Genomic DNA, 22,625 nt, shown 5'->3' with positions numbered 1-22,625 from the left:
GAAGCATTTCAGCCCTAGTGGAAACTATTTTCTCAGATAAGACCACTTGCTACATTTAACCCACAAATAGTTTCCATCTCCCTGAAACGCCTTTTTCTTTAGTTTACTGGTCTACTACCCAAGTTTCCCTGCTAGGATGCCCCAAGCTGTTCCACAAGGAGAAGGAAGGAGAAACATGCTGAGATTCAAACCTGTTTTGCAAATATGCTGTTTTCCCTTGGGGAGGAAAAAAAAAAAAAATCCCTCCTCCCTGCAACACTGGAAGAAAAGGGCATCATAACCTAGGCAATTAGGATAACCTCCTGCTTTAGAAGAAAAGTCAGTTTGCAAGATAGCAGCAAAGTGAGAAGAAAATCTGCTGCTGCTTGATCCGTGACAAGATGTTGCCCATTATCACCGGCTGCAACCCCAAAGGAGATTTAAATCAACAAAAACATATATATATATAAAATATATATAAATATATGCATATACATATAGGTGGATACAGGTGAGCCCCCACAGCAGAATTTCTTTTTCATCACCCCTGAGCCAGGCCAGGAAAACTTCCAATGAAAATTTCCCAGGACATCAGTTAGCCACTCAGTCATGGCATTTCTTTCTCTTTTAGCATTTTGAAGCACAGCAGCCTGGGCTGACAGTGGTATTTCCATCCGTCGGTAACTCCTTCACTGCAGCCTGTTTCTCCAGAGCTACAGGAGGTCAGCGGGATGACCATGGAGACCTGGCCCTCCCGTTGCTATTTGCACGGGTAAAATCTGCCATTGCCTGCTCACGCCTTTGTGCATCCTGTCTTGCAAAACCTCCCAGATCTCTGCTGCAATTCCTGCCTCCCCCGCTGCAATATGTGCCAGGCCCCAGGTGCACGACGTGTTCCATAGGCAGATGCTGCCACGGCTGTAGGACCATTATAGCACTTGCAGATGCAAAAAAAAAAAAATTAGAAAAAATAAAAATCAACCCCAAACTTTCCCCAAATCCTTCCTCACGCCATTCATTCTTTGTGGAGAAAAAGAAAAGCTGACAAAAAGCAGGACTCCCGGGGAGCAATATCCCTGGGGCACGGCTGCCCGGTGCCAGCGTGCCTGGCATGGCCTCTGGGCACTTCCAAGGGCATCTGCTTCCCTCATTTCCGAGAAACACCCCCTGCTCCTGCATCCTCAGCCTCCCCTGCTCCGGAGGCAGGACACTCCAGATTTAGGACTTCTTTTCCTCACAGGGGAAATAAAAGCAGCCAGAAAGACCACAGACAGCCGCTGCTCCATGTGGAAAGGCTGAGCGAAAAGAAACATCCACAGGCAACAACCAGCACTTCCGAAGGCCAAGAAAAGAGAAAAACCTCAGAGAAAGATTTCCAAAAGGGCTATTTAAAAACATAAAGGTCTGAAAGCTGAGCTACAACAAAAAGAAATACCATACTGAACGTGTTCAGTTCAGTGCAGCTAATTCCCTGTCTTTTAAAGGAAACAGTTTGTCTGAGAAAATAAGAGGTTCTGGGAGCAAAGGAATGAGGAGAGAGTTTGTGCAGATTCTCTGATGTCTAATAAGGGCTGGATCCTCTCTCCAGTCTTTCCGTCAGCAGGAATATTAATAGGATTTCACCTTCCTACTTAACCATCTATTTTGTTATGCTTGTAAGGCCTCACTGTCTTTTTGTGGGCTGCTCTGGTGCCAAATTTGTCTGAGATGGGTCCAGTTCCAGTGTTTAGACCTGAAGGAAGACTCCAAGCTTTCCCCCTGCATGGCCTATTCTCCCCCAAAAGTCAGAAACCCTTCAAAAGGACCTAAAAAACATATGCAACACCATGGCATTGATCATCCCTGTCCGTCCCTTGTCTTGCCACCGTTCTTCCAACCAGGATGTTTGCAGGAGCGTGTGTTTGCCTGCAAATAATTAATGGCCATCCCACCACGAAATCCTATTGCACGCTCATTTATATGTTTATTTTTCTGCAACGGATTGCAGGTATGCACCGCCGAGCGCCGCGTATTAATAGCGCCGGGTTAGACATTGCGCAGCAGAAGGAGGGCTGCTGCCAAAAACGGCGAGCAGCAAAGCCAGGACATCAATTAAACTGTCGGCTGCTATTAGGAGGAGCGCTCTGATTTAAAACAACCCTGTCAGAGCGCCTCCGCTATCGTAACCTGTGCAAAACCAAGGAAACACAGCGAAACAGCAGGATCCCCCTTCAGCCAGGTGCTCCTTTGGAAATATCATTCACTGGAGTCCAAGGAGAACACTCCAGCCAAGCAAGCAAACGTAGAGTTCATCCCTGGAAGGAAAAATGACCTATTTTGCCGATTTCCTCCAAGTATGAAACCATATTTGATGCTGCTTTATTACTAGCAAGTGACCTTAAAAAATAAAATAGAAGTGACTTTTCCAAGTCATTTGTAGTCTCTATAAAGTGGTTGGGTTGAGATGAATGACCGGCAATGGGAGATTGATTTGGGCAATAAGTAAATGTAAGTGGACGGAAAAAAAAAAAAAAAAGGACAACAAAATGAAAAGAAAAATGGATTATCAGGGAGCCTGACAGGAACAAGACAATGCCAAGAAAACAAATGAAATGTAATAATGGAATCAAGTTTTGCCTGCGATGCTTCAGTCCACACCAAAACAAGGTTTATTGTGCTTGGCAGCAGGCTGCGAGAGGGGAAGTGCATTAGTTTGACGGGAGCTGTTGCTTTCTTCTCTGGTCTCACAAGAACTTGCCTTCAGCAGAGCATGCTGAGGATGATGGTGCATTTCCTAGAAGCACTGGATCCTCTAGCAGAAGATAAACACTTGTGGTCTTCATGCTTGCTCCTGAGACCACCCTTCCCCTATAGACCAGGCGACCTGCCTTGCAGCAGGGACCTTGATGGCTTGGCCAAGAGGGCCCAGCACTCACAAAAACCTCAATGCTATGTCCTCAGAGAGCCTCCCTGGCACAAAATGGTCCCAAGGGCCTCTCCTTCCACCAAAATGACCATTGCATTGTGGCCAGCACGAGAAGAGTTTGTCATGTCAAAGCAGATCCGTGTGTTGCAGTGGCAGGAACAGAGGACATGGACTTCACCATGTCAAAGAGTCAAGGCCACTGAGAGACACCATCACCTGCAGAAAGTGAGGCATCCTGCATCCTCACATGAAAGCACCCAGGGAAGGGCTAACCTCGCTTACCAGGAATTATGCAGCCGAGTTTCCAAAACGAGAGTCTGGAGGTTGCAACAGAGACAACTGAGAGCAACCACAGCTCACCCGCTTGAGATAAGGGATGTATTTTAAGTGCTGTGCTGAAAATACATGACCTTGCTGATGTGGGCGAGGAAGAGGTTGATCCTAAACCCCTCAAAGTCACTGGAATGATCGCAGGCATCAAAATAGAGGGAACTCTGAGGTTCAGCTGTATCTTTTCTCTCCAAAACATGCAGAGAGGCTCTGATGGGGGAGGACACAGGCTCCCAGAGGCTTTTAATCCTCAGGTTTATTGCACACACGCTTGCACCTCCTGTCAGAAGTGCTCTATTGCCTTGGTAAATCCCGCACCGAAAGCTGCCTATCTCTAATTTTGTTGCAAAGACAAATATTTTCCTGATGTCTTTGCAAAATTCAGCATTGGAGGACTTTCAGCAAGCATTGAGCCACTTGTCTTGTGCAGGTTCAGCTGTCAGAGTCTGGTTGCTCCCAGAGTTTCTGTGTTCTGCTACAGTTTATGGGAGGCGTTTCATCCTTCCAGCATTTCGGATCATGCCATGGAAAGCTCTCCTGCTTCTTAGAGGCAAAACCTTGAGGCTGGGATGCTAACACTGGTTAACAGCTCGGAACGCTTCAAGTAAGAAGACTTTTTTTTTGCTATTTGAAATAATTCATTAGTTGAAATAATTCATCAGTTGTTTGCCAACAATGATAGAGGTGTACCAGGTAAACTCTTTATTAAAAATCACACAAACCTGCTTATTATTACTCCTAATATTTGTGTCCAGAGCACACACAGAGCTCTCACTACACGCTTTTACTTTCAGCAAAATAATATGGATTTCACCCAACACATCTCTGTCAGGCATAAACGGTATTTCAGGGACTGACACACTTACCTCTTCACCATTTAAGATCTATTATGGGTTTCTTCTCCTTTATCCCAAAGGCTCTCCATGGGATAATCACCAGTATTTGTACACTTGGTTTACAAAATAAAACCCAGGAGGTGTGTATTTTGAGCAGAATTCAAGGAGGGAGGAGGCTGTGCTTTTTGTCTCTTTAATGGAATGGGACAAGTAGTTTTGTGTATGCTGGACTCCACAAGAAAGCGCGGAGAAGCCAAACACACTTCATGAGGTTCAGGAAATCTTGGAATTAAACCAGACAAAGAACAGCAGGCGCTTGTAAAGCCTTCAGGAAAGGGGAGGGGTTCCCAAGCTATCTGGAAAAACAAAATCTAATCAACCTTTTTCTCCATCATGGCATGACTCTCCACCCCTACTTTTGAGCTGGATTTCTAAACACAAAAGGAAGGAAAATTTGCTAACTTGGAAAATCACTTTGCACCAGTGAGATGTTCAGTGCATCTCTGTTTGTTGGACTGCACGGTCTCTGCACAACAGGCCTTCCGAACCCTGCAAAACAGGGGGAGCAGAAGCAAAACTGCTCCTGGGTTTGCTTTGCTGCTGGTTTCTCCCCTGCTTGCACCATCTGCCATGCCTTAACTCGTGAGTGAAGAGTTTCTGCCACTCCACATCAGGTTTTGTGCCTGCCCCACTGGCAGGAAGCTCCTGGGCTTGACCATAAACAAGCTCCATGCACAATTTGCAAAATTAAAATAAACTTTGAGCAAAACTCAATGCTGGATGCAAACCATGCAAGGCATCTGAACATCCACTGGCTTGCACTCCTGTCAGAGCGGGGCTGACTGCGGAGTGCCATTCTGTCTGATTCAGTTTGTGTTCTCATTTATTACTGTATTCCGAGCAGGACTTGTGTGGAAAATTATTCCGAGAGTGGCTGCAAGCAGTGACATTTTGCTGCAGAAAACAAATGTCACTGCCATTTCAGGAGCCTCTGTCTGCCCAAAGCCAATGAAAGCCTTGCCACTGAGACAGGCAGGAGCAAGAGGAATATCCTGCAATGCCTCAAAGCACAGATGGGCCAAATCCTGGCCAAAAGCAGGCAGCTTAGAGTAACAGATAGCTCCAGGTGATATCAAGGCAGAACGAGGTGAGATGAGTGTGTCGTGTTGCTCACGGGATGCTGTAATTCAAATATCACTGCAGATATGACACACCACATCACAACAGTTTAGCCTCGGGGTATTGCAAGTCTTCATCTGGACTTTGATAACAGAAATCGTGTTATTTAATCCTGTAAAAGATATAATGCCTTTTCTGGTGCTGCTACAAGAAGATATCTTTTGGAGCAGACACCCTGCACAGATGCATGCAGGTCAGACACAGATGAAACCTGCTTGAGCTGGGCTGCTCTATTTCAAAGGGGTTTAATCACCTAAAGCTGAAGTGAATAGGAGCTCTTGAGCAGTCTGCATTCAACACATTTTCGGTGGCAGGAGCAATAAACAAAATTATACAGTTCGATTCTGATTCTTGAACCAAGGCTCTACCCAAATCTGTAGGAAACCGATGTAATTACCTCTGTTGCTCATGGACACCTTGTTTCAGCAGTCCTCCCATTGGGTCCTGCCACTGCTAACGTGAGGCACCGAAGCTTGAAGAAGGAAGAATACGTCTGGGGGAAGACACATAGTGCAAATGCAAGTCAGAAAGCTCCAGCTCGAGAGAGCAGTTCTTGCAGAATGGGGAATTTCAGGGAAGCGTTGACCTTACATTCCATTGCAGCACATCGGAACATGCAGAAGTGCCCAGTTCTGCAGGATGTTGAAGGACAGCAGCTCTTCTGGTGAAGATCTCTTGCCATTTCACTTGGGATGACAGCCCAGTCCAGGGATTGTCAGAGCAAGCAGCTACCAGGGCCCTACCTGCAAGGACCTAGCCTAAACAACAGCAACTCGTGTTGGTCCCGTGTTTGTATTTTCCTGGAAAGCCTTCACACAGAATGCAGATGAGAGGGAGGGATTTGTCCCTGCACTTGTTATCTGATCTCTTTCTTCTTGTAGATAGAGCAGAAGGTATGATAGCATCAGTTATTCAAAACCCCTGTCTTGCTTTCTTAACTCTTTCTGCTACATGTAGCCAGCAGTTAATTCAGCAAAGGGTAAAAATTGTAAAAGCTAAGATTTGCTTCCTTTGTTTTGTGCCAGAATATTCATTTATTTTGTGCAGCTTGAGTAAGACCAGTTTGATTGCTCTTAGGGAGTAAAATGTATCTACCATCATTACAAGGCAGCTTTTGAGTTCTATTCATGCAGGTCCAGCAGATTTAATAAACCACAGTGACTCACAGCCCATCTCGAGGAACAAACTACACTGAAACCAAAGCAATTTTGGGCCAAGAGCTTACCAATTTGGAAGGTCTGGAAAATAACCAGCTGGAGGAAGTAGTAGAGAGGAGAGGAAGCTCGTGCTGGATCACCCACCGGAGAGAGAAGTCCTGTTGTGTTCAAACTTGCTCTCGGCCTCCGTCATTTCTTTTGCAAGGCCAAAAAGGTGGCATTTGTGAATTATCCCTTAGAAGAGGAAACAGTGGGATGTGATTGCTGTTATCAAATAGGGCAACAGGAAGACCTCTTCAAGACATATACATATATACATATATACATTTATTTTTAAGAAAAACTTCTCCCTGCATTGACAACTAGGTCTGGAGCTGCCCTGACTTCAGTTTGCACCCATCCTAGATTTTACTCAACCAAGACTACTATGGTAGTCCAAGACCAATGGTAGCATTTCTACCTATCAAACTAAGATATCTTATACTGGAAAAAAACGCACTGAGCTCCTCAAGAGTCATTCAAAACCCACAATTTAATCTGGGAAAGCCAAGCCAGGGTCACTTGAGGTGACTGTTGAGGCTAGCCTGCATCTGGCCCTTGCTCTCCGATGAGAATCATCAAGGAACAGGCTCCCTAAAGTGACGTTTCATTTCCCACATGCCCGTGCCTAGCGCAAGGTGACCTAAAGACCTGCTCAAGATCTGCACAACTGCAATGTAAATAATGAATTAGCATAACAGCAGCAACACCTGACAGCCCCAGCGGCTAATAGGGCAAACATGAATTTTTCATAAGATCAGCACAATCCTGCCAGTCTGCAACACCCTCTTCTGTTTCTTGTTGAAGAGGTACCAACATCTCCAGCTCATTTCTAATCATCATCACATCCTGAAGGAGGTTTTTATTACCTCCAGCCATGACTCATAAGAGTGGGGAACAATGTTGTTGCTTCTGTTCCTAGTACAAACAGTAATGACTTAAAAGCCTCCAGTCTATGTCTTCCAAACTGTCTGATTCTCAATCAGCTGGAGGATTTTCAGAGCGTATTTGCTCTGAAAAGTAACAGGTATTTTCATCATAAGTTAAATTTAATTCAGCATCAGTCTCCTAGAGAGACAGGAGATACCACTGAATCTCTTTCAGCCTTTCAAACATGCCAAAGTCTTCCCAAATAAAGCAATTTGGAGCTGATCGGCAGCTGTACCCAAACTGCCCTGGCATCTGCACAGGAGTTTGTGACGGCTTCACCAGCTCCGTTTCACTGCTGGCCTGGAAGCAGTGCATAGGCAAGCATGGGAATATCCTTTTTAAATCGGGTGCTCCTGGATGGACACGCCACCCACCACCCCAGGCAATATGTGGAGCAATAAAATCCACCTGGATGAGGCAGTGGTTGCCCCCTGTGAGTGCCTTCTCCAGCCTTGCTCACACTGTGCTTGCACGAGCCTACTGCCCTGGTTTCTTTGGCAGACACATGAGCAATTTCTCCTGCGGTCGCAAGCATCGCATTAAAGATTGAAGGAGACACATGGAGCTTTGGGCAGGTGATGACAAATTCCCAGAGTTTTCCTTGAGTGCAACAGGATTTGCCAAGAACAGGTCCATTTTGGAAGTGAAAATGAAGTTGTCAGAAAATGAATGGTCAGCATTTGGAGATGAGACTTTTGAGCTAGGTAAGCAAGTTATCCATATGTGTCCACCTCTCTCCATCATTTCCAGTGGCCTTTTTTGGGTTTGGATCCTTTTGTTTATTTTATATATATATATATTTGCATATCCCTAGAAGGAATAACAATAATGAATTCCTGATTGCACTTAATCACTCAAGGCTAAAAGGAAAGCATTCATCCAAATCTCTCTTCTTGCAAGGCATGCTGGAAATACTGTTTCAGATGAGCTCTGATGATCTGGGAGGGGAACAGATGCCTAACTAGTAGAGCTTTATAGCAGTCACTATATAGTAGCAGAAAGCATCACAGCTTCTTCTGCAAATGAAGGAGCAAAAATATCCATGAATGTTGCATTTTGGGCTTGTTTTTAGCCTGAAAGCCAGTATTTTTGTCTTGCAAAGTGTACCCTGGAGTGCAAGGGAGAGGTGAGCCCTTCTGCACACCCCTGCAACGCGCTCTCGCCGTGGATGTTGCAGGAACACGTGTGCATCACTGCGTGGATTTGGCGCTTTCACCATGCAAAGCTGTCGTGTTCCTAATTGCAAACTCCTCTCCAGCAGCTGAGATCTAACTGACATCCCGCTGCCATCCACACAGCAGTTTTCCTCTACCTCCACTTTTTCCACACTAAAACAAACTCTGAATTGACAGATAAAAATAAAATATTAAAAAATAAGTAGGTATGACTAATGTTTTGAAGGGTTTTTTAAAAAAAGTCTTTGGAAATCATGAGAAAGTTGCCCTGGCAACATTATTTTCCATTCCCCTTTTGCTCTCTTTTCTCATGTGCCTATTTCTTTAGCTTATGTTTCTGCCAGTGCATGATACGAAAATCGTAGCTCTGGGAAAGGAAGGAAAAAATCAACATTCAGTCAACCAGATTACCCCTACGCACACCAGCAGCATGGCATAGTCCCATACATAAAAACAGTCAATTAAAAAAAATAGTTTAGAAAATTTCAAAATATGGAAAAACTTATAATTCAGAAAAAAAATGTTTAGAATGGCCTTGATAGGATTAATGACCCAGCTCGTACAGAAGGGACATGAGCTGGTCTTAGACTGCTTTGGACTGAATGTATACCCAAAAGGAGCTCTTACCTCCATGTAAGTGCCAGGTTTCATTAAGTGGTGTAGCAGCTAGGGCAACTGGGGTATAATTTAATTTGACAGCTCTGAGATCTCTTCCCTTTGGTCAGAGACAATTGAATTTGGCAAATGGATTCTAGAGCTGTGAGGGTGCAGGTGGACAGGAGAACAGAATGAGAGGGGAAATAATATGCCCATTTGTTCACCACCAGAAATTGGGCTAAAACCTTAAAATGGTGTTTCATAAGGCCAACAAAAAGTCCAAATCTCTTAGACTTTCTGCATGCCTTATGGAAAGTTATCCACTGGATACAAATACAAAAACATTTTTCAGTGCGACTAGAGCACTTCTCAAATTAGAAACCAGCCTCTGCACAGTACTGCCTTCTCCATTACACCTCAAGGAGTATGCACCTAATTAAAGGTGCATATTCATGACCACAGCACATAACATTGCAATTACATGGGTGTTTTTGTTCCGATGTCTTTTAAACAGCTCTGAGCTGAGATTCAGGATCCTGGTTGCCCTGAAAAGCTGCGAGTGGCTGATCTGCAGGAGGATGGATCTCAGCATCAGAAATGCTGGGTCCCTTCCATGACTTCAGCCAAGATGTCTAAACTTCCCAGCACAGAGGCTATTTGCACAAAGTTTGTAGCTTTGTGGGATGTACTGTGCTAATATGTGACTTGGCAACGTAAGTGTCTGCCACATTTACATCTTTCCAACCCAGGAGATAGATTGTCTTCAACAACTTGACCTCTTTATTCTTCTCCCCTTGAAGTAGTCTACTTCTAAGACTTCAAAAATATTTATTGCTCTCTGTAATCACCTACCAGAAGGCAACTGACAGTGTGTTGACATTGGTTTGCCAAAATTAAAGCCTCTAGGCTTTCTGAGAAAGCATTTAGAACCTTAGTTATTGCTTAGAGATAAGCCAGACTGCCAAATATTCCAGCACTTATATATATAAAATTCTATTTTATACAAAGTTTGAGGTGCTGAGTTCTCTTGCCTTGAAATTTTCCAATACCTTCATGTGAGCTTGCCTTGGGGAAATAAAATGAAATAGAAAACTAATTCAAAACAGTCTCAGCGAGTGCAGATATGTTCATTTCCCTGCTTCCTTTAATGCTGCCAGATGCGGCAAAGTTCTCAACAAGAGAGGAGTCATCACAGTTTCTCATTTGCAGTGTGCAGATCCAGATACATCGTGGAAGATATCAGGAACAGATTGCTGTGTCCCTGTCCAAAAGCAGAGCTTGCTCTTTTCTCATAGTGCATTTGACCACTGCAGCAGAAAGTGTCATCTGCCAAGGTGGGGAGAGACCACTGGAGGTTTCTGGTGTGACTACCTGATGCAGGACCATCACTGGTGGACTCCATCCCTTCACTAGAGTCCTCCTGTGTCTTCACACCAGCCACCACGGCCAGGAAGCCAAATCTGTGCAGGTGACACCAGCTGCCCAGCCCAGCAATGGTCTACTGGATGCCTCTGCCCCTCGTCTTGCCTAGCTGATAAAACATTGAGCCTTAGTGTTGTGCCACAGCTTCCAAATTCAACTATGACCTTCTGAACCCCAAGATGGCTGATGCCACTCCAGGATATATCAAATGGACATTTTACATCTCCTCAGCAGATTTTGCTGCTTGAGCAAGGCAGCCTGCCTTGGTTGTATGCACTTGATACACTTTCCCCAACCTCCACCTGAGAAAAGGGTATTCTACACGGTGAGGCTTCTCATACATTCCAAAGTACCTACATGGTCTACCTTGCCCTCTTTCCCACCTTCTTCCTCCAAAGTTGGCCTCTGGGTAGGGGCATTTTACCCAGAGCATGAAATACGTCCATCGTGTCACAAGACTTTCTTCATCAGCAAGTCAACAGTCTCAACTCTCTGTGAGGATCTTTTCCCCCTTGCACCTTCACTCCAAGATCTTTGGTGGCTGCAACATCTACAGTCTAAGGGGATTAGGAAGGAGCTGGAAGCATTGGGTTGCTCATTCGGGAAACCAAAAGAAATGATCATCTGAAGACTACCCTTGAGGAATTGGAAGTTGTCATTGTATCTCCCAGCAATTGGCTGAGATTCTCTGTCTCTGAAGTGTGAACAACCGTTCCAATTAATTTCCCAGCTTGAACAGAAGATGAAAACCCTAAATCAAGGCAAATGACTCTTAGACTTTCACACTAGATGTCTTTGCAACTTGATGGACCATAGCAAGCACCAGACTGACTGCAGAATATATATAGAACAAAAAATAAGATTTTACGTGACAGGATTTATTATTCAATTTAGGTTGAAAATTATTTATCAGACATGCAGCCATTTAGTCACTTGCCCTCGGGACCTGGGATAACTTAGAGCCACTTAAAAGCCACATTTACCTTTAGTTTGATTCTGCATGCTCCAATATCAGTGTCATTCACACCATGAAAAAACTTTTCGTTGTCCTTAAGAGGCAAATACTGCTTCTCCTGGCAGGGAAGAGCAGCCCCAGCATAGGCAAGTAGTATGTTGAGCTAAGGGAGCTTATCACTGGCCCTTTGAACAGTCTGTGGCTGTAAAAAAAGCTGTTCCTTTGCCTGCCATCAACAGTACTGGTTAGTCACAGTTCAGCTACCCATTAAATAGCAAAAACATCCAAGTACATTAGGGCAAAAGATCCCAATGGAGAGCACAGCTGCCATAGATGAACATCCCGAACCACAGTTTCAGCCATGCTAACAGGAGCAGCTCAGCTTTCTGTACCTACAGAAATGTTCATCTTCATGAGAGTAGGGCCAAAGGGGAAAAAAGCCTGCATCAGTGAAAAGAGGTTGTATTTTACAATGCTTGAAACAGGCTGTGATTAAAAGAAATTAAAAAAAAAAAAGTTTAAAGACTTGGAGCTAAACCTCTTTGACAGCTTTGGAACTGTTTCTGGCAGGAAGGAGACCAAAGGACAAAACCATCTTCAAAGAGTCATCTAAACATTAGGTCTGCTGTGCTAGAGGAGGCAATGCTCTTACCCATAGCGGTGGCTGAGGAGCACGTGATTTGGAATGGCACTGCAGTCTGGTGAAGGAGGCCACAGGGACATCTGACAGCGGCCTACAACTCCCTGAAGGACAGGCAGAGCAACGTGCTCTTGGAAGATGACGTAGCAGGGAGATGCTGCAGCCTGTCTGGTTCACATGGGACAGCAGCAAAAGCTTCTTCACCACAATCTAGGTCACTGCAGAGGTTGGATGGAGAGCAGCCCCATCATGAGCTGAGTCCTGACAAAATCTCAGCCACCCCAATGCAGTGTTGTCAATAGGAGGCTGGATCACAGATCTCCAGCAGTCGCTTCCCACCAACACTGCTGTGAATCTGTAAAGCATGACAAAAAATGCCTCTTTCCTTGGCACCCCTCCCACCTTTCAGCAGCCAGCAATTTCAGCACATCCTGAGTCACAGGTTGCATCTCTGGGTATTAGCTGTATTTTGAGCAGATCACATCATCAGATGCTCATAGAGAACTGAAAAAAAAGGCACTGCCTTATTGAGAATAACACTAAAAAATAGTTCATACACAGGGCCACTGTAAATTTGGAACAACTTTTGAAAGTTATTTTAAAACAATGAGATCTTGCACTTCTCAGGGGGCTTCCTAACAAAAGTCAACGCTTTGTTTAATTTGAGATAGAAAACCTGCAAAGCTCACCCTTAAATATTTTTAAAAGCTTTGTAAATGGATTATTGAGCACAGCAGGAATCATGCTTTTGGTAAGTGCAGGATGATGTGAGCCTCAGGGAACTTTTCAAGATAGTTCATTGAGTAATTCATTCACTTCCCCTAATACGGTGTCGAAGAAAATCTAAACACTGGCTTGGCTTTAATAAGTGAATGAACACTCCAAATGCAGTTCCCTCTCAGGAGGAATTCAATTTGCCATTTTCCTCAAAGTAGCCCTGTGCAATCAGGCAATAGCAGGGAAAAGGCTTGGGAGCCAAGTACAGCACATGCACCAACAGGTATCTTGCCACCAACCTAGCATGAGTACCCTCCTGCAATATGGATACTAAGTCTGAAGTGCAGACACTACAGGTGTAAACATATTTTTGTGATTTAAAACAGCCTCTGAAGCTCCCTTCTGGGAGTTATCAGGACCAATTTTGAGTAGACAAACTATTTCCAGTATCAGACATTGACTCCCACTATCTCCATGAAGAAGGACAAGAAAAACAAAAATCCACAACACAAGCCTGTTTTGAGCCTTCTGACACGGCATGAACCAATCCAGAATACTTAATAACTCGAAAATCTCTTCTCCTTCACAGGGGACTAGCTCTGATTTTCAAGCTAAACATGGCTCCATTTGTATTTTACCCAAACAGGGCATTTCCAGCCACCCACATCTGGCCAGGTTTCAGCCAGTGCCATTTACTGCACTGAAGTCCTTTCAGTCATACAATCACCAAGTCTTGAGTCAAGCTCTTTCCAAGGCATGGGTCCTTCCTGAGGCATCCATGCCCTGTCTTAAAATGAACTTTCTCATGACTGTTAGTTCAGTACAAGTATATCCTTAGGCCTGAAAACCTACTTATTCAGGCTGCTCTCACGCCTTCTTCTCCAGCTCCAAATGCTCTTCCAGGGAGCAAGTGACTCTGAATTTTCAGCATAACCCTGCAGATTGTAGATGGCCCAGCACTATATCACTTCTTTTAGTTGGAGGGCATCCTCTGTCTTTTGGCCCAGGATGAGACTTTCAGTTGTTTGCTGTAAATATTTGGGATCTTTCATTCCCCTTTAGGTTAAGGCTGGAAATACCAAGAAGTAAATCAAGCATGGAAAGTTGCTTCAGCGCTGGTGAACTGCGCTTATATCTGTAAGTTCTTATACCTGTAAATTCAATATATACTTATACCTGTAAGTTCAATAAAGCTCCCGAAGTTGCACGAACAGGAATTTGGCTCAGTTGTACCTTCCTGTGGAGTCTTCAAGAAATATAGAGGCTCTGAAGAGTGTTGAGGAGGGAAAAGGCTGGAAGAGTCAAGAAAGCAGTGTGGCACACTTGTGCCGAGAGCTGCTCTCATGCGCTTTGCACACCCTCTGCACAAACCCCAGGGCACTAAAATTGTAAAGAAATAATTGGGATGTTTATGAAGGAAGACTTTTGATGTCCAAGTCAAATTTTATGTCTGTAGGTGTTTATGGGTTCATTGCTTTTTAATGTAGTAAAGCCCAAAATTAATTCTCTCTTGGGCTCAATTTAGATTTAGCCTCAACCACTATAACTTTTCTGACATACATCTGCACCAAATTCTTCCCGTTAATGTCAGATTAATGCTTCTCTTGCCAGGTCTGTGGACCACTTGGGAACGGGAATACTGCTGTATGCTCCATAGTCCCTCTCACTGAACAAATAGGTCAACAGGCGTCAAACCCACGCTTACCAAATTCCCCAGCCTAGGACCGAATTGGTTCTGTTATCTCAGACAGCTCCTAGACACCTGCTTTGCTCCTTTCACCATCCAAGGCAACCAGAAGACTCGAAAAGAGTTAAGAGATAAAAAAAAAGAAACAAAAAAACAGCTTGACAAGTAATTCAGGAAAATTCTCAGAATCATTGGGTAGCTTAGACTGGGATAGCTTCAAGAGTCCCCTGCTCGAGTCACTGCTTAAAGCAGGGCAGCTTCAAAGCTATTCAGGCCATTGTCCAATCAAGTTCTGATCCTCTCTCTTCTTCCCTTTTCTGCTTGTTCTATCTGAATGCAACAATTTCTCTGATAACTCCTCATTAATACTATGCAAGAGAGCAGAAGACAGTCAGAAGGTTCTTGCAATTCACAGCCATTTTATTGACCTTGTCAAAAGTGCAAATTCATTTCTAATTAGGCTCAGCTTTCCAAAAGGATTTGCACTTCTCAGTTTCTAAGACTGTTTAATGAGATTATCAGAACGGATGTTAAGAAAGTGTCCAATCTGGTTTTAACTAAAGTAATGACAATATTCAAACATAATTCAATATGTCAGGCAAGTTTCCAATCCCACAAAGCCAACATGGGTTAAACATATATTTCAACGCCACAGATTTTTTTCCAGGACACCAAACAGAGTCCATGAAGTTTCCATGTTAGGCTGCCATACACTGCTTTGGAGAGAAGGTAAGAAGTCACTATCTTTGTATTTGTAGTGCTTGTCCTTTCTAATATCTGAAGACATAGGTGATCCAAGGACAACAGATTCCAGATCAATTTGCTGTGTTGAGTTTGGCATGCCATAAAATGAAAAGCAGCATCATTGAAAAAAGTGAAGGGCTAGGGCTCAATCCACTAAATCAAAGGATGTGAGAATGAAGGCCGCGTTCTTGATTTAATCTCCAACATCAAATCCCAAAAGCGCCATCCTATTGCAACTGTCCCTTTTTATTCCACAGGCGAGATGCAGAGCTTTCAGGTCTGAATCGAAAGAGAGGATGGTTTTGGCATGAGTGAACGCAATTCTCTCTCTCCTGCTTCAGAATTAGTCCCCATGCAGCAATTGCAACCATACTCAGGCAGAGAAATTCAAGGAACAGCTGTGACTGCAGAAGAAAAGGGCACAGTGGGAAGCTGTGGACATAGTGAACGATCCTCTGGCATTGGTGGCAGATGCTCCCGTTCTTTCTTCAAAACCTGTAGGTCAGGAAAGCACCTGCAATAAAAGGTCCCACATCCCTGAGATATAGTTGCTACATAGAAGCACCATCACCAGGAGAAGACATTGGGAATGAATGGGCTCTTTATCCAGGAGGTTCTTACAAAGGCAAATTGGAAACTAGTGCTGTCCTCTGGTTTTTTTGCTGGCTCCTACAGCAAGGGCAGTCAGAGAAACTATCATGAGCGAAGGACAAGTGTGTGGTGCCTTTGAATCTACATGGAGTGTCTTGCTGAAATCAGACAAGCCTTGCTGGGAGCCCAACAGCTGGGAAGAGGATAAATTTGGGGGTTTATGTGGAGTCACTTTTTCTTGACAAACATGAGTTTTTGCGCAATTTTAAATAGAATTATTTTAGAATATTTCAGCATATGCCTCTATCTTGTGAATCACCGCCGATTCAGATCCTGGAGCACTGCAAATCCAAATGGATCCAGATGCATTGGGAAGATGGAAGTCATATGATACCTTCCTTATACTATTTGGATAAAGGTATGGTAATACGTACTAGCAAGAAAAATCTAGTAGGGTTACTAAAGGACACAGCTCTGGGAAATACTGCAGATAGATCACAGAAGATGTCTGTTTGGTGTTTGGAGAAGGCAGTGTGACAAAGCATCAAGTTAAATATAGTATCTGTGTGAGATAGAAATCTTACAGCGACAAGAGTAAGAAATCCATGCCAGCAAAATACCGATCCACTAAACCACACATGTGCATTGGCAGGGACAGCGCACAGCATCCTCTGCCTCCCACTGAGACCTTCGCCAGGCTCCTCAAGGCAAACCTGCCTTCGCTGCAGCAGGAGCGTGATCCCGGCATTCCCGGGGCACGATCCCAACCATCGCACCCACCGCGTCTCCATCCAGCAGAGGGGAGCGCGGCCTGTGTGCAGGAGCACCCGGAAAGCCTGGGAGAAGGGAAGACCGTGACGTTTTCTGCTGCGCCTGTAGCAGTGATTTCATCCCTTACAAATATCCGTGCAAAACCCCTCATTCCTCCTCGTGCAGCTCAGGCACTGGAGCCAAAGCAAGCTGAAGTTCGCAGGCTTTCAGGGATAATGAAGTTTGGAAAGAAGTTGTTGATAAATGATAAAATTGATACAGATCAGTTCCCTGCTTGCAAAGAACTGGTCACATATTTCTCTTCTGAACTGGTTGTTTATAGAGCCAAGTGAATACTTGGAAAACGTGATTGCAAACTCCTTGGCTAGGTCTGACTCATGGTTCAGTCTAACTCTGCCCACTGCGCTTTTCTGTATGTATTTGCTCTCAGTACTGCTGCTGGTACAGATGTTGAGCAAGGTTTTATCTATATCACCATAATAGATTCATTTTTTTGCATCTTACATATTTCAGAAAATTTTCACTTACCCTACAAAGATACTAGAGAGCAACACATGCCTTAACTTCCAGCCTTTTGCTCTAAACAGGTCAGCACATCTGACTGTCACACAGCACTCCTCTTCTGCAAAGCGTAATATTCCACTCAGTGTCATTGAGGGCACTTCTAAAACTTTTGCAGGATAGAAGTCAGACAAGCAAGTGTGCCAGGCACTCACACACTTGCACATTTTTTCCTTGCAATTCTCATTTCAAAAATTGATTTTCAAAATGCATTTGCTTTAATACCGAGCTATATTGTCCCGTTATTGCTCTTTCAAGATCACATTTATCCATATCAATCACCGTAATTGCCATGCTCTACAGAAACTCTATTAGACTTATGTCTACTTAGATTTCACAATTCAGTGCTAGAAAGAACCCAGAACATTAAGAAAGCTCAAAGCAGTCTGAAACCCAAATGTGTCTAGAAGAAATCCCTTTTGCCCTTGGGCATATTTTGTCCATTATTTTTCCAAACAGGGACAGAAGAAACCTTTTTCCTCCGTGCTGGAGAGACTGATCTCTCTATTCAAGTCTCCTGCTTCGTTCAGAGCACCAGCTTTGGTCCTGCCTTGCCGGTTTCCTTAGCCAGGCTCTGCAGATCCTGTGATTAAGGAACACACTTCGTTCCCAAGGGAATGACGTGGCAGCAGGTGTAGACGCCAGCCGTGGTAGCTCTAGCTTCACTTTAGTCTACAGGACTTGCATCTGATCCAGCACATAAACATATGTTTGCCAGACTCGTTCACTGATGAGGGTAAGAGGAATTGACAGCTCTCATAAGGAATATATGTCAGGAAAGCAAGGATGCTATTAATATGGAAAAGGTAGTAAAAATAATAGGCCATATGGAGCAGCTACCAGACAGAAAGAGCTCCTCAGCAGAAAAACAGAGGCAGTACAGTTTGTTCCTCTGCTTGCAGATGCAGGCCTCGATACTAAAGCAGCGCGCTGTGAAGATAAGATATTTAGATATTCCAAAAGCGGGAGATCTTTCTTTTATCTGGGGCATATTTTGCTTACATTTCTATCACTACTTATGGAAAGAGGTGCTCCTGGACTCTCTCCCAGTTCAAAGCACAACCAGAAAAGTCTCTAGAAATGAATCTGCGAGTCTCTCCATCAGTCAGTACTCAACCCATGTGTGCATGGTGGCTCTTTTTAACTAAAACATTTTTGTCCACAAGACGCCTATCTTTCCACCCTGTTTAAAATTCAATTTTGCATGACCAATGCTTTTGAACACCTGATTTACCTCACCCCCCCACAAGGCTTTCTTTGTAAGCTGGATTGTTCATTCCCCTAGCTCGAGAGGTTATGGGAGTCCTTTTCAGCAGGTCACTAGCCCTTGTCACACTGCTGACCAAGGTGATGTTACTTCCCTTTCACCTCATGGTGGAAGCAGGGAATACAGCAGGGAATTCAGACTTGAAAACCCATGGGAAGGTACATTATCTCATCCACCCTCATGCTTTGCCTCCTCTTATCTCCATTTACACTTCCTTGGACTGGTCTCTCCCCTGAAGCCCATCTTAACCTTCTTCCAACCAGTTTGGAATCTCCCCCTACCCATATGCGGTCCCATCCTCCTTCACCAGGACTCACCACAGGTCCGGGTCCTTCTCTTGATTCCCAGTCCAAATCCCATCACTTCCCATCCTCCAAATCTATCCCGACTCTGTTTTCCAGGGCCTGGCATGTGTCAGGCAGAGGGATGGTGGTTAGACAGTGCTTTGGTGCACAGCTGAGACACGACCTTCCTTTTGAAGCAGCCGGTGCTGGCCAACAGCAAGAAACACATAATGATACAGCAATTCTGGTGCGGTTCATTTGCGAGCTTGCCAACCAGCAACAGCTTTCTTCCAATTTCCTCTTTAAATGGTCAAATAGCCCATTTTTTTCTGCTTGCACATCGCCAGCTCATCTGGTACCCATCAAAGGGCTGATATGTGCCAATAACTGAAAGCAAGGACAGTTTGGGGGGCATCCACCTGTGACATCCACCTGATGCTGAAGCAAGAAATCCAAAGACGTAAAACTCCCTCCAGGGCAAGATTAGCAAATATAGAATAGAGGCAAAATTGTCCATGCCAGGAAAAGGGATAAAACAAAACAGCTAAGAGATTGGTGTGTTTTTTTTTTATTCCTTTTTGCTAAATTGGAGGATAGCAAGTTCTCACCACGTTTGCTTTGTGAGTGAAACACTTCAAAGCAGATCAAAGCCCTTCCTGTATCTAGCAATACTATGGCATGTTTCGGAGTAACACATCCTATGGAGAGAGCTCTTTGCAGGGACTGCACCAGCCAAAACAGGATTAGCAAGTGACAGAAAAACAGAAAATTTCACACTTCTGAAAGCAATCACCACTAGAGCAACTCAATGTGCAAAGTGCCTTTATTCCAGAAGAGAAGAAAACTCAGGAAAAAAATGCATGCAATGGGATGCCATGCCACCAGAATGCCACCACTTTCAAGGCAAGCGTTGAAACTGTTATAACACATTTCATTCTCATTCCACATCATTCAGGGACACGTAGAAGACACTGATTGTAAGACACCTTGTGTGCGAGTTCTTGAAGTTATGCAGAATAACAAGACTTTGTCCCAAACACACCTCAAGGATTTCACTGCCGCCTGTCCTTGTAGGCTACACTGTCATCCTCCTTGGTAGGAACTATAGGCAGAGTCCAACCAAGGAGAAGGTCCCGACCAATTTACTGCTAGAAATTCATAGAGTGATTCATTCCCTCTCTGAGCAGCCTGGAAACTCAATTTAGTGGAAGGAATGTTATATTCTTTCTTAGCAGCAAATAGAGACCAGATAAAGTTCTTATACGCCTGATTGCGCTTCATGTGTTTGATCACACATCGATTAGTGTATTTTTAATTATTATCCAGAGGAGAGACCACACAAGGAACTCTTTCTAAATGTATTTTCTTAGCATCTGAGCCCACAGTGACAGTCACAGCAGCTCTTGTCATGTTAAATAGTTTTTGACAGATCAACTCTGGATAAATTTCCTTATCCCTTTCTGAAACGCTGTCTCGTATTTAGACTTTAGTCTGCTGTACATCTTTAGTTAGGGAACTCCATAGCCTTGTTATGCAATGCCTGGAATACATCCTTCCTCCCATCTCTTAATATTACTTTTTAATAACCAGTTTAATACTTCTCAGTTGAGAGCTTTTCTCTGTTCTTGCTCCTGTTCATGAAAGCTGAGGACGTTGTCAGCCCCTCCAGCTGACTCCTTCCCCATTGCATTTAAGCTTCTCATAAAAGCGTATTCTCCCAAAGCTTGGCTCCCCAGTCACCTTTTTCCACCCTTTCCTTGCTCCTATGATACTCTCTTCCATGCAGTACACAAGGCTACATGCTGCATGCAAGTCTGAGGCTTGCCGGGTGTCTATGCAACAGGGTAACAGCATTCCTGTTTTCCTCTGGAAGTCTTTCCTGACAATTACACACATCCCAGCTACCTTTTGGACCATGGTGAACTACAGAGACATGGTTTTAGAGAGCAGTGGTTAAGTGATAATTTAGAGACAAATAAGCATGCAAGCACGCATGCAAGTATATTGAGGGCTCCCACACAGACATTTTACAATTAAATACAGTAAATGTTATTTGCAAGATGCTTCTACACCTCCTCAGGCACTTTGGATTACCCAGGTCTGTATCAGCAGCAAGCTTGGCAACCTCATAGATCATTTTCAAAGAAGACACACAGGAGATTTCACAGGCAACTTCTCCCCAAGGAGAAAATAAGCCCTTATTCCTCCTCTATTTTTAACACATTAATGTGTAAAGGACTTTCCTTCTAGCTGCTTCACAACTGTATTCTTATCCCCATGCCCAACGATTCTGTTCCTGATTATGATTTCCATTAACCTGAGATGCCTATTGCTCTACAGCACCCAGAGCCATGAGCAAGTTTGCAGAATATTTCTGAGCTAAATCTGAGGAGTCTGGTGTCTTTAAAGGTTTGTTCACCAGCTTCATCTAATGTAGCTTCATTTAATTTTCTTCCCTCTTTGTCAGATAGCAGGGATCCAGTTTTAACATCCTGTCAATCATGAAGACCTTTCAGAACATGACTCCAGTTACTGGTGTCTTTATTCCAATTTCCTTCTTAGACAGGATATGAAAAAATCTCATTAGTTTCATCAATAAAAGCTCCTGTCTCCCAGCATATGCTCCTCTCCAAGGCCATGGATAAGGGAAAATTAAAAAAACCTCTCAGAAGGTCAAAGTTCTTCATTAAGGTATATGTGGGTAGGGAGGGGGGGAATTATGCAGTTAAAGTTAACAAGGAAATGGCAAATGAAGTGGCTGCACTGGAGAACATATGTTCATCCTAAAGAGACACTCCAGCTGATGCCAGCAGCACACCGGCTGCTCCCAGGTTTGCCACAGCACCAGTTGACTCTGTTCCAGGCAGAGAGGAAGCTTTAGCAGGATCACACTGTGGCTTATGTCTGCAGACTTGAAATTATTAAGAAAGTGGCTGCTTTCTTAATAGCACGGCCACAAAACTGCTTGGATGTTTTTAAACCCGAATCCTTACACTCCTGGCAATACTAAGAACTTGGACCACTGAGAATAACTATACGGACCCGAAAAGATGAGTTTAATCCAAAGACCTCACCAAACTTTAAGCTAAGGCTAGTGATTCGATAAAGACGTAATTCCTTTGCAAAAAAGGCTCTTTTAAAAAAATGCAGCTGTTGTGTACTGCTTTGCTAAACCCAGAGCTGAATATATCACACATCCCATATGGAACTGGCAAGAAAATGCTCAAAATAACCTGCTATGTGGTCACCTCCTATAGGTTTCAAGGAATGAGACAGGGTAATAAACATGATGGGCACCACTCGGGTTTATTTGGTACCTACCCTTCTAACCAACCAACCCACATGGCCCTAAATCAGCAGGTCCCTTTATGAGACAGATGCACAGAGAGGCATAAAATACATTACAACCAGCTACAGCTGTACCTGCTGCAGTTCATTGCACTGTACGTGTAGGCTAAAGCCCTCAAAGCTAGAAATGGAGAGACTTGGGAAGTCACTGTGCTGTGGATGTATGGTCAACAGATTCCTGAGGCACCTATTGGACTAGCAACTCCAGAGGGAGCCTCCCACGATCATATCTACAGGGCCCACCCTGCTAAAACAATTCCATCTAAGGACTTATTCACACAGAATCCCAGAATCCCAGGATGGTTGAGGCTGGAAGGGACCTCTGGAGATCATCCAGTCCAGCCCCCTGCTCCAGCAGGGACACCCAGAGCACGGGGCACAGGGCGGCATCCAGGCGGGTTGGAAGATCTCCAGAGAAGGAGCCTCCACAGCCTCTGGGCAGCCTGTGCCAGGGCTCTGGCACCCTCACAGGAAGGAAGTTCTTCCTCACATGGAGATGGAAGTGCCTGAG

Source organism: Tinamus guttatus, unplaced genomic scaffold (genome assembly GCF_059628265.1).
Source record: "Tinamus guttatus ecotype Peru unplaced genomic scaffold, ASM5962826v1 Tinamus_guttatus_pri_ptg000116l, whole genome shotgun sequence".
NCBI classification, from domain to species: domain Eukaryota; kingdom Metazoa; phylum Chordata; class Aves; order Tinamiformes; family Tinamidae; genus Tinamus; species Tinamus guttatus.
This window is presented reverse-complemented; position numbering follows the sequence as displayed.